Below are 10,597 nucleotides of genomic sequence, written 5' to 3'. Positions count from 1 at the left end.
GTGAGCAACTTTTGTGTCGATCTCAATGTAAGGGGCAAACATTTATAACATTCAAGGATATATCCACAAGTGGTATACAAAAATGTTATTCTTAAATAAATAAATGTGAGAAAATAAAGGAAAAAGAAAAAAAAGGAAAAAAGGTGAGGAAAAAAAAGAAAGAAAATAAATAAAAAATACAAAAAAAGAAGATTTTTTTTTAAAAAAAAAGGAAAAATGGTGAAAAAACGAAAAAAAAGAAGAAAAACCGTCTCGGCCCATGGACATCTCTATATGTACCTAATTTTATTTCAAATCCAAACCGTCCAAGCTTGTATCCTCAAGTCAAATTAAATCGAAAATAAAATCTCAAATTCAAGTTTAGGCATATTCCAAATTTTATTTCAATTTCATCTAAATTTAGGTTCTTATCACTAGATCTAAATCAAATTACGGGTGAGATCTAAAACTTCTTTCAAATTAAAATTTGGGCATATTCCAAATTTTATCTTAAATTTAAATTGTTCAACTTTGAGATTAAATTGTAAATAACATCTAAAGTTAAAATTTGGTCATGTTCCAAATTTTATTTCAAATTCAAATCCTTCAAATTTAGTCTTCCATCCCCGAAGCAAAAAAAAAAAAAAAAAAAAAAAGGATAAATTTTCAAATTAAAAGAGATACTTTTATCACTTCTTTCTCTTTCTTTCTTTATTTTAAGAATTTTTTTTTCAGCCTAAATTGTTTTAAGGAAGTTTTTGAAATGAAATGTTTGTCTTGAAGATGATATTACATTAAAAAAAAAAATAATAAATAGAATATTTAAGATGGGATTTAAGATGAGATTTAGTCCCCTGTTCATTCCCAAAGTGAGAAATTTAACAATATAAGAAGAGCAATACTTACCTCGAATAAATATCCTTCTAAGGTTGTGACAAATTTTGTTTAAAATGATAATGAAAACTTTTGCGAACAAAATAGATTTTGATCTATTGATGAGGATTTTATCATTATATGTTTGCATTTTATATAAAAGACTTTTTAGAGAATAAAGGGATATGGTAAGAGACTAGAAATTTAAGCGAATATCATAATAGAATTGATTTATTTTATTTTAATTCTAATTTCGCAATTCTCAATTTTAAATTATATCTCCTTTCTTTTTTAGAATCCCATTTTGTTACTTTTAAGTCCATCTATTATAATTTCTTCTTTTTTAAAAAATTTTAGTAACTCATTTAATTTTGTTTGGATTTTTTTTATCTTGCATGAATATGAAAAAGGAGGAGGAGGAGAATATGCTAAATCCTCTCTATGAGGCATGGATCACATCTGATTAGCTACTGTTAGGGTGGCTCTACAATTCGATGGCACCAAAGGTTTCCATGCAGCTCATGGGATTTGAAAACGCTAAGGCTCTATGGGATGCCATCCATGCCCTCTTTGGTGTCCAATCATAAGCTGAGGAGGACTATCTTTGTCAAGTAATCCAACAAACACGTAAGGGGAAATCAACCATGTACGAATACCTCAAACTCATGAAACTACACTCAGACAATTTGGCTCAAGCAGGAAGTCCGGTATCATTTCGAAACTTAATCTCACAAATGTTACTTGGTTTAGATGAAGAATATAACCATGTTGTAGTTGTGATTCAAAGCAAGCCTGACATATCCTGGTTGGATATGCAATCGGAGCTTCTCTCCTTTGAGAAAAGGTTGGAGCATCAAAATTCTGCTAAATCCTTTGTTGCCTCTGCAGGAAAATCCCTCAGTAAATGTAGCCTGTGGCAGAGGGAGTGGCACTGTCAAAACTAATGACCCCAATGTAAACCAAGGTAATGTGAAGTACCAACACAACAACTCCAAACCTAATTACTCCAACAATGGAGGAGGTAATCGAGGCAGAGGTCGTGGTAGGGGCAATCGCCCAACATGTCAAGTCTGTTCCAAATATGGTCACTCAGCTGATGTGTGTTATCAACGTTTCAATAGGGAATATGTACCCAATGTAAGTCAAGGCAGGAGATCTGGACATCAGCAACCACCCAACAACACTCCATTAGCCTTCATGACCTCATACTCCAACAATTCGTTCACTGCTACACCTGAGAACTCAGCTAATGTCAACTGGTATGCTGATAGCGGTGCTACTAATCATGTCACAGCAGATCCAACTCACATTGCCAATCCAACTAATTATTCAGGTACTAATCTTTTGACAGTTGGTAATGGTGATCAGTTATACATCTCTATTGTAGGTAACTCAAGTCTAAAATCTGAACAGTATGTACTTAGTTTAGAAGATGTTTTTTTATGTACCATCGATTGCAAAGAACTTAATAAGCAGCTCTAAACTAACTCAAGACAATAATATATTTGTGAAATTTTATGGAATTTGCTGTTTGATAAAGGACAAGCATTCGGGCAACACTCTAGTGAAAGGCACACTTAAGGATGGCCTTTATCAGCTTGAGGAGACAACAGTTCAACCATATGATGTTTCAAAGCATAGAAGATCAGACAACCCTAGATCCTTGGACAAAAATAATGGCTTAAAAGCACTTTTCCTATCCAATATCAATGTAAATGTTGTTGAGTCAACCAATCTGTGGCATAGAAGATTAGGTCATCCCTCCCTCAAAGTTTTGAAATCCATACTAGATCAGTGTAAACAGTCCATCAAAGTTAATGAAAAACACTTATTTTGTGACTCATGTCAGTTGGGCAAATCACATTCTCTCCCTTTTCCTCAATCTGAATCAAGGGCTAAAACTAACTTTGACTTAATTCATTTTGATGTATGGGGACCAGCTCCAGTACAATCCACAACAATCTTTCATTATTACATTTCATTCTTAGATGACCATAGCAGGTTTCTGTGGACATACCCTCTTAAGCAAAAGTCTGATGCACTTGCAGCCCTCCAACACTTCATTCAAGTGATTAAAAATCAGTTTGATACCACGATTAAGATGTTTCAATCAGGCAATGGCAGTGAGTTTACAAAGATTCATCAGCTGTGCTCCTCCCTTGGGATCATAAGTCGATACTCATGTCCATACACTTCAGCCCAAAATGGAAGAGTAGAGAGAAAGCATAGACACTTAGTTGAAATAGGACTCACCCTTCTAGCACAAGCCTCCATGTCGTATCAGTACTGGTGGGATGCATTTGTTAATGCCAACATTCTGATCAATGGATTACCCACCCCTGTATTACAAGGACAGTCTCCCACTTAAATGTTATTTAAACGAGTACTTGATATAACAAAGCTAAAAACGTTTGGGTGTGCCTGCTTCCCCTGTATTCGACCATATCAGCATCACAAGTTTCAGTATCACTTTGAAAAATGTGTGTACCTAGGCCCAAGTACACTTCATAAAGGACATCGGTGCCTAGAAAAGTCAGGTAAAGTATACATATCTCGAAATGTTGTTTTTAATGAAACAGAATTTCCTTTCTCTGCTGGTTTTCAGGTGATCAGTGACTATTCCAAAGCCAACTCTCCATCACTACCTATCCAAAGTCCCACTCCGCTTGTCCAAGCCCTCCATGAACTGTTACAAACCAATCCTACTACATCCAACATCAATCCTCCTTCAAATCTGTCTCCCAACTCTACTAATTATACTATCTTGGCAGAACCATCAACCAACCCCTTAACCAATGCCACACCATCCATATCTCCTGTACCACAACCTTACAGCTTCCTAACTTCCCCTCCTATCAGTATTCTATCTCACATGACCAACTCACTGTCCCATGCCACTATTAGCCCTCCACACGTAGATCATTCCATCTCACCTCTACCCCTGTAGCAAACCACTACTTTTACTGAGCAATAGCAGCCCACAACTTCAATACAACCAATGCATTCGATGATCACTAGAGTAAAGGTTGGTATTTTCAAGCCCAAAATTCTACTCACAACCAACAAAACTGATTGGACTATCACAGAACCAACAAGAGTCAAAGAAGCACTCAGTACACCTCAATGGAAAGCAGTTATAGATAATGAGTATCAAGCACTAGTTTAAAGAAACACTTGGCAGCTCGTACCACCATCTGACTCGTACAATATTCTAGGTAACAAGTGGATCTTCTGGCTAAAGAAACATCCTGATTGCTCTATTGACAGATACAAAGCTCGTATAGTAGCAAAGGGGTTCTATCAGCATCAAGGGATAGACTTCTTTGAGATGTTCAGTCCTGTTGTCAAGGCTTCTACTATTAGAGTTGTGCTTAGCATAGCTGTCTTAAGAGGATGGGAGATCTACCAACTCGACTTCAATAACGCCTTCCTAAATGGCAGCCTACAAGAAGAAATATATATGAGACAGCCTACTGGATATGTTAGCACTGACCATCCGGACTTGTATGCAAATTTAACAAAGCAATTTATAGCTTGAAACAAGCCCCTCGGGCATGGAGCAACACACTTGGAAGTGCCTTAATTAGCTGGGGGTTCAAAGCATCAAAGGTAGACAACTCATTGTTCATATTTCAAACTCGGGAAGCTGTCATATTTCTGCTGGTGTATGTAGATGATCTGATAATAATGGGCAACAATACTCATGTCATATCTCAACTCATCAACCTTTTTTTTACAGCAAGTTTGCACTGAAGGATCTTGGTCGTCTCACCTATTTTTTGGGCATCCAAGTACACTATCTCAGGTCCGGATTCATTCTCAATCAAGCAAAGTATGTGGAAGACTTACTCCACAAACTTGGACTCACTAATAATAAACCAGCATCTTCCCTCTGCACAGTAGGTAAACACCTATTTCTAATTGATGGACAATTATTGTCTAATCCCTACTTGTTTCGAAGCACCATCGGTGCCCTTCAATACCTGACAAACATAAGACCAGATATAGCATACATAGTTAATCACTTGAGTCAGTTCTTGAAGACACCTACAGATGTTCATTGGCAAGCAACTAAGCGGGTACTCAAGTATGTTAGTGCCACCAGACATCATGGACTTCTCTTTCAACCAAGCGCTGATTTACAACTCACAGCTTACTTGGATGCTGATTGGGACTCCAATATTGATGATAGAAAGTTCATTGCAGTGTATTGTGTGTATGTCGGCAACAATTTGGTCTCTTGGTCTTCTAAAAAGCAAACAACAGTTGCAAGATCCAGCACAAGATTTGAATATCAAGCACTTGCTCATACCACAGCTGAGATCATTTGGCTTAAACAACTACTAAGTGAACTACAGATTCAAACAACCTACAAACCAATTCTGTGGTGTGACAACATCAGTGCTGGAGCTCTAGCTTCAAACTCGGTGTTTCATGCTCAAACAAAACACATTGAGCTTGATGTACATTTTGTCCGTGATCAAGTTGTCAATGGAAATCTTGAAGTTAGGTACATTCCTTCTTCGGACCAGATTGTTGACTGCCTGACGAAACCATTGACACAGTCCCAATTCCACCTCATTCGAAGTAAACTTTGTGTCGTTGAACTCCCCACGAGTTTGGGGGGATGTTAGAATAGAAGAATGCAAGGACCAATTAGATAAAAATAATCAGACAACTAAGCAATGCCCTGCCAAGTCACAAAATCCAATTAGGATTCGAGGAATATAAAAGGAGAGAAAAGCTTCAGCCAATCAAATACGTTCTTATAACATATTTGATAACCTGTATAATATTGACAATTGTCTATTGTTTGTTAGGATAATTATTCTTTATTTTTTCCACTTTTTGTGGCCTAAAACCCTAAGGGTTTATTTGTATAAGAGCACCATTAATGTGCCTCTGTATCAGTGTGGAAAATACACAAGAATAGAGAAAAACTCTTGAGCGGCTTCTCTTTGTCTTCTTCATTATTTCAAACTGCCCTTACATTTTTAAATAATACCTATTTTCCCCTCATAATTGTTTATGGATTTTACAACAAAATAGATGCATGGAAAAAACTAACTTCCCAATGCAACTTCAAAATAAAAACAACACAACTCTAAATAGAAACAACACAACGCTTCCATCATATTGTATGCCTACCTATAAAAATATATAAATATTAATAATCTCATTGCCAATTTTCATGTAGATGATGTGATGCCACAAAAAGTTTTATTATCAAAGAAATCTTTCCTAAAATAGTAAGGATTAAGAAATTTTGTTCTTCAGAATGAAAACATTGAAGCTGACCAAATGAGATCTCGCAAATTCAGAAATTCATTTTAGTTGATGGAGAGATACTGTTATTTATCTTATGACTAAATTAGTAGTTTGAGAAATTTTTTGAAGTGAAAGGTTTGTCTTGAAGATGTGAAAAGGAAAAAGAAATGAAAGAATTAAGGTGAGATTTAAGTTTGAATGTAGGATACAAAAACAGATTGGATATAGTATTTTACTATCTCTGGAGTCACATGTTCCTTCTCAACCATCATTTCTGCAAATATAGGAATAGAGTATTAAACTGACTTGTAGTTGGTGCAAATTTTGCTTGAAATATTAATCAAAAGTCGAGCAAAACCAATTTTGGCTGATTAACGATAACTTCAAAGTTCAATCATTATGTTTATTTTGTTTTGTAGGAAGATGTTCATATAAATGAGAAGATGGTCATATAAAATATTTTTTTTAGAGATTGGGAAGATGTGAAGGGAGGATATAAAAATTTTAGGGAAATCTTTCGTAAAAAGATAGTTTAATCTTCTTTTAATTTGAAAATCTCAACCCACTATCATTTTTCCTCTCTTTTCATAACCTAATATTATTATTGATGAGGAATGAATTTTGACTTAATGGAAAAAGCTTAAAATCAAGACAATATAAGATAAATCAAGATGACAAGCTAATATAAAATAAGATAAAATAATATAGGATAAGATTTGAACTTGCTTAGGATTAGGAAAATCTCTAATCCTAATCCTAGTAGATTTAAAATAAATCCTAGATCAAATCTCTTATAAATACATCAAAATGGCTCTATCAAGGGAAACTAAATACTTTTGACTTCTTATCTATTCTACAATTCTCTTACTAACTTAGATATCAGAGTCATTTTTCTTTATTTTGCAGGTCATCTCTTCCCCAAATTACAAACTTATTGTTGTTGTTACGTGAAGGTTAGATGCATTTCTCTTAGCCAATATTTGGCATCAATATTTGGCATCAATATTTGGCGCCATTTGTAGGATACAAAGAGTATCTACCGATGCAAATTAGAGATTTTTTTGCAAAATTAAGAAAATCAAGACTACAATAACTTAGTTCTCATGATTCCATTAAGGAAGAAGTTTTTTATGGCAGAAGTCGTGGGTGAATCAGATCCCCATTACTAAAATCGAAGGAAGTCATGAACGAATTAGGCCCCCATGTCTCTAATTCAAGGACAATAAATTCAAATCATAATTAAAATATTTTTGTGAAGATATTGGGGCTTAGATTTTTTTTTTTTAATTCAAAAATAAAAGAAGAGAGAATTGAGAAAAAGATGAAATGAGGGAAAAAGACAAAAAAGAAACACCCTAGAGTTTTTTCTTTTTCCTTGACTATTTCTCTTACCTTTCTTGCGTGTAATAAAGCTAACCGCAACCCCCAAAACTTCTTGTCTTCAACAATCCTAACCTTTTTAGGCAATATTTCCAACAATGGAAAGTGATGAAAACAATCGACGGCAAGCAGTAGCAACAAACAACGAGTGCATATGAGAGGCAGTGGCAAACAGACTTCGGTTGGCAGTTTTGACAGCAATAACAAGCGGTTTCGAGTGTCAACGATGGTGGTAAGAGATTTTGAATGGCGAAAGCAAGTGATTTCAAGTGGCGCACAGATTTGAGTAAGTAGCTCCGGGCAACGATTAATGGCTCCAACGGTAGCGACAAACGGCTATGATGGTTTAGAGTAACGACTAAAGGCTACAAAATTCGGCTCCGCTAGGTCCCCATCCATGTCATTGCCAGTCATCTTATACTGTTATGCCTCTGTCCTCAGATTTGAAGCACTTCTGTCGTTTGTTGTTTCATCGTCGTCTCTACATGTTGTCAACAACAAGACCCTCAAATGACGAATAGGACAACAACATATGGTCAGGTAACAACGGTCGAGCGAGGAATGGAACCTGTAAAACAGAAGCTCGTTATAGGATGAGTCGTGGACTTCTGTCGTTTGTTGTTTCATCGTCGTCTCTACATGTTGTCAACAACAAGACCCTCAAATGACGAATAGGACAACAACATATGGTCAGGTAACAACGGTCGAGCGAGGAATGGAACCTGTAAAACAGAAGCTCGTTATAGGATGAGTCGTGGAGCTCGCTCTCTTTAAGACATTTTGTGACTTTGCCCAAGTGTGCAAGCAGGTTAGGAATACTGCCATATCATCCTCAGGATAAAACAAAAAGAAAAGAATCCGATCGAAAATGCACCGTTATCGACCGAAATACACACCCTTTCTGACTGACAGCTCGGAAAACGAAAAACATAAGAGAAAGTAGGCAGAGGAGAGCCTTCGATGGTAGAATGAAAGTAAGTGTAATGGTGTGTTTATGAACTACTGAAGGTCACGCCTTTTATAAGCCTTCAGAGTGGAACTGTCGCGTGAGAGAAAGTGGGCAACCTCTAAACATGCGAGGGCGAGCTGGAAAAAGTGGCCGGAAGACACACGCGTGGAAGACCACTGGGAATTTGTTTTTCTTGGATATCATTTATTAAAAGAGATAAATAAATAATAATAATAGATATAATAAATAAATAAATAAATTTTTTATTAAAGAAAAATAATCACACATACATGCACCTCGTCACGCTCGCCTGACTAGATGATGGCGCACGTGTGGGATGTCCACTAAACCCACATTGGTCTATCTTCTCACTCTCTCCGAAACATTGATATCCCTTGGGGCCCAAACCCATAGCCCAAGGTTGGAGTACAAAAGCAAGGCTTCTATTTCAAAATTCTCCAATGTGGGATTCTCCAATCAAAGGTTGGTTCCCTCTTATTTTTGAAAAATAAAATTTCACCCAACAATCCTCCAGTTGAAAATTTAAACAAAAGAGAGAAAAAAGGTTTTTCATCGAGCAGTTTCAGTCTATACAACACTGTGTATAAGCAAAGGTGTCTTACGACTTGACCCTTTACGTAGTATAGATGATTCAAAATATACTAGAGTAACCCTTGGTTTTGAACTCTATCTCTAACAGCATCTCACACAGAGTGTCATTAGGGTGTAGTTCGAAAGCCCGTGCTTTAAGGCCTAGCACGTGTATCCCGGTTTAGTGAACGCTCTAGAGAGTTTGCCTAAAAACTCCATAGGAAGTGACCCTCACTTCCACATTCACATAGGTGAGTCTATCAAGAGTACTCCTATCGCTAGGTACCCCATTTGTCATCAAGTATAGATCTCATTGAAAATTGAGTTTAACCTTTCTTACGCTTCAGGATATCATGCTCAGACTCTAAGTCATAGGAATAGAACTCTGTGTTTGATTTAGCATGATTCACTATATATCGCTCGTGATAAGTTGTTACTCATTGAACCTGTTTCTTATGATCTCTAGTCTACAGGTTAGGTTTTCCTCACAATGATTCATCTTTCTATAGGCATGAGTCCCATCCATTTTGAGGTTCTGAAAAACTTCTCTCTGGTCAGTCCTCTTGTCAAAGAATCTACCAAATTTTCATCAATCCACATATGATCCGCTCTAACTACACCGGTAGTGAGAAACTCTCTAATGGTACTGTGCTTACGACGTATTTTTCGTCTCTTTCTGTTGTAGTAATGGTTTTAAACTTTTGCGATTGCTGCAGTTTTATCGCAATGGATCAATATGACTGGTACCGGCTTTTCCCATAAGGGAATCTCTGATAGCAGAACTCTAAGCCAGCCTGCTTCTTCACTAGCTGTCGTTAGTGCTATCATTTCTGACTCCATCGTAGATTGGGCTAAAAAGAAACTCTTATCAAAGAGTACTTGTGAGCGGAAGCAAGATCGTTCCAAACTCATTGTGACAAAATTAACGCATTCACAATCAAACAGACTAGTTATGCAATATACAACAAATTAGAGGAATGTTTTGAATCTTAAACAAAAAAGAGAACGATAAACGTACTAGTTGAAGAACCCTTCTTCACAAAAAGCTCATTCTCGTCCAAAGGCTGCTCCTCTCGCTCTCGCTGAGAATGTCCAAGCAAATCGTCTACCCACGAACGGACTTCTAACGAACTGGCAAAAAGGTAGACACTACCACTTAGAACCCTCGATATTCTCGGTGTGAGAATCTAGGAGGTGTGGGATCTGTTGGATTTGGTAGAGGGAAGGAGGAAGAGAAGATCGTATACCACGACCAAGTAAGTGGGAAAATATTAGGTGTCTATCATATAGACGATGCTTGATCGTTTAGGAAGAGGTACATGATCGTTTAGTAAAAAGGCCGTGATCTTATAGACGATCATTTAGTGAACGCTCGGGTGTGCAATTGTTTAGGAAAAAACTAGATGATCGTTTAGCAAATCCTATGCGATCGTTTAGTAAATTGCGCGCGTGTATACGATTGTTTAGAAACGTTGAGCTATCGGTTTGCTATGCGATAGGCAGTATACACCACTCGTGAGTGAATGTTTGATCTCTCTGCAAAATGAAAATGATTTT

The sequence above is a fragment of the Benincasa hispida genome, unplaced genomic scaffold, assembly GCF_027475165.1.
Source record: "Benincasa hispida cultivar pf3 unplaced genomic scaffold, pf3_genome.v1.1 HicScf183, whole genome shotgun sequence".
NCBI lineage: Eukaryota > Viridiplantae > Streptophyta > Magnoliopsida > Cucurbitales > Cucurbitaceae > Benincasa > Benincasa hispida.
The sequence above is the reverse complement of the archived record's forward strand: the minus strand, read 5'-3'. Positions refer to the sequence as shown.